The sequence below is a fragment of the Echinops telfairi genome, unplaced genomic scaffold, assembly GCF_000313985.2.
Source record: "Echinops telfairi isolate 266 unplaced genomic scaffold, ASM31398v2 ScPeMD7_7400;HRSCAF=8409, whole genome shotgun sequence".
In the NCBI taxonomy this organism is placed as follows: Eukaryota; Metazoa; Chordata; class Mammalia; order Afrosoricida; family Tenrecidae; genus Echinops; species Echinops telfairi.
In genome coordinates this window covers 22,142,732-22,145,421 of record NW_022111300.1, presented here as the reverse complement: position 1 = coordinate 22,145,421, position 2,690 = coordinate 22,142,732, and the positions used below count along the sequence as shown (strand labels likewise).

Genomic DNA, 2,690 nt, shown 5'->3' with positions numbered 1-2,690 from the left:
CTGTCTGCGGCAACTACACGGAAGAGAAAGAAGCCATTTCACTGGCCAGGCTGTGGAATAGCACTGGGCATCTGTGGCCACCACGGGCTTTCCCACTGCCTGCCCCTGAGCTTCCCTGACTTTGCCCTCCCTAGTTGCTGTGAGGAAATCACACAGACTTCCAACTGGCTCAGGGGGTTCCTGTTGGCCTGAGTCCTCCAGTTCAACAAGACAAAGCCATCCTACAACTGCTGCGGTGTCGGAGCCCAGGATGGCAGCCACCTCACTGAGGGTCTTTCTGGTCTTCTGCTCATCCCTTCTCCTGTGCCAAGTGTGACATCCTTCTCCAGCTGAACACCTGGAATGGTGCCTCCTTCCCCTAGACTCCAAACATCCAGCTGCTTCTCCCCTGAAACAGGGCAGCCAGCTTCTCCCGGCTGTCAGCGCTTCTCTGGGGAGGGGAGGGAGCGGGGATGGAAATGACTCATCCTGAAACGTCCCCAGACTGTCTTGCCCCTCTGAAAATAAGCACACCGAAACTCACAGGGGGAGGTCCGGACAAGCCACAGACGCTTGCTGAGAGAAACAGCTGAGCCCAGTGCTGGGCCTCGGGCATAGCCGTGGCCACCATTTGAAAGAATCTCCTCGTCTCCACATCTGCTCATCATCTCTTACCCACAGCCATTCTCCACACTGCAGCAGGGGCGTGAAACGGAGTTCTCTCCTGCGCAGAAGCTGTCATCGGCTCTGAGAACGAGAACCAGGCTCTGCCCGATCTGCCCACTTTTCTTGGCACCAATGGCCCTTCAGACCCGCGAATCTCTCCGCCCCTTACCTAGAACAAGTCCTCACCTGCGGATGGTCTCTCACTCCCTCACTGCCTTCAAGACGAGGCTGACTCCTAGTGACCCTACAAGTCACAGCAGAAAAGCCCCGTGGGTTTCAAAGACGGTAGCTTTTTCTAGGAGTAGAAAGGCTAGTCTTTCTCCTAAGGAGCAGCTGGTGGTTTCGAACTGCTGACCTTGTAGTTAGCAGCCCCACATCCAACTCACTATGCCACCAGTGATTAAAAAAAGAAAAAGAAAACTCAGAACAAATAGGAATTGGGAGGGGCTTCCTCGATTCACAAAGGGCAGCTGTAAAGAGTCCAGAGAACATTATACTTGGTGGTGAAAGTCTGAATGCTTTCCACTTGCGACTGGGAGTAAGACACTCTACTCAGAGTGCTGGGCGCACCATGGAGTCACCACAATACCATCTTTTCATACCTGGAGTCCGTCTCTTGGCTCTACTCTTTGTATTATTTTTTTTTTACCTGGAAAATAGTTTTTATTCTGGATTGAACAAAATTTAAAGTCCAAACAAGCACTGCCCATAGCGGCGGCTAAGTCTGAGTGATTTTAAATGTGTCCATGTGATTGGCACTTACAATAATTATGAAGTTGTACGGACAAATGATCACAAGGAATTCACACGGGACAAACTTCTGACATCTGAAAACACCTAGATTATACAGCCCCTCGAATGAAAACACCAGAACAGCTTGTTTCAGACAAAGAAGCTATGTGCTCCACAGGAACTTGAGTTCTATGAGGTTCGAATCGAAGGAAGACGCTCAGTTAGGGTGAACTAAATCGTCGCCAGCGGGTCAATGCTGAAATCCCCTCAGATCAAACACCGGCCCTGCCCCACTCCAGGGACGCTTTTCAGAGTCTGCAGGCTAAGCCTCCCGCTGCCTTCGCCGCCTTGGCTTTGCTTTTCCCCTTCTTTCCCCCCTTTTTTTCAGCTGTTTTCTCTGCCTCGGGTTCATTGGTGCTGGTCTGGAAGGCTCTTCCTCTTCCTCTTCATATCAGTCTCCACCTTCTCGTCTTCACCTTCTTCTTCATCCACCTCACACTGCATTTGCTCTGGGCCGTGTCTGGCCGCCACAACAGCTGCTATCTCTTGAACATCTTTCATTAAAGCATCACCGTCTACTTTGAGATTGTCTTTAAGCCTGTGGAGCTCCTTTGGGGCGTTCTATTTTTCTCTTCTCAGTGCGCGTTTTCCTTTTCCACTTACTCCATAAGCTTTTAGCTGTGTTTTACCTGGGCAAGTGTTCTGATCTCACGTGCAGCAAGTAGACCACCTACTCTTTGTATTATTAAGCTTTTTTTTTTTTTAACCTCTATCTCGGCTTAAATGTCACCAATGAACTTAATTGTCTCTATTTTTGTCTTTCCCATTAGGCTGCATGATCAAAAAAGGACAGGGACCATGCAAGTTTCATTCACCTTGCACTCAATAGTACCTGGCACACAGCAGATTCTTAACACTTGCTCACAAAAAAATGTGAAAGACTTTGAAACGCTAAAGGCCTAAATGTGAGGCCTTCTCCACCTTCTCTTCATCAGCTGATGAGATCCATCTGTGCCTCTAGACGTGCCCTCTCCCCTAAGATCAATAATTATGAAGACCTGCCACTCGGATGCGTGCAGAAAAGTTCCACCTGGAGTTCCTCTCGGGCATCTGCGTTAGGCACACGTCCCAATGTATTAATTCTCCTCAAGAAACTTTATTTCCATTGCTCTGAACGGTGACACCATCTGAGGCATCAAGTGACTGACATCTTTCTTTCCTTCATCCATTGACAAGTATGTCTGATTCCAACTCTAAAAATGTAACAATGTTCCTCTAGTCACATGTGAGTAACAGACACCTGAGTAACACAT

The 2,690-nt window shown here is 48.8% G+C and overlaps 1 pseudogene; it reads right to left on the bottom strand.

The window, feature by feature from the left end:
* Window positions 1-1,685: 1,685 nt before the first annotated feature.
* Window positions 1,686-2,487, bottom strand: LOC115871626 (annotated as a pseudogene).
* Between the last annotated feature and the right edge of the window lie 203 nt (window positions 2,488-2,690).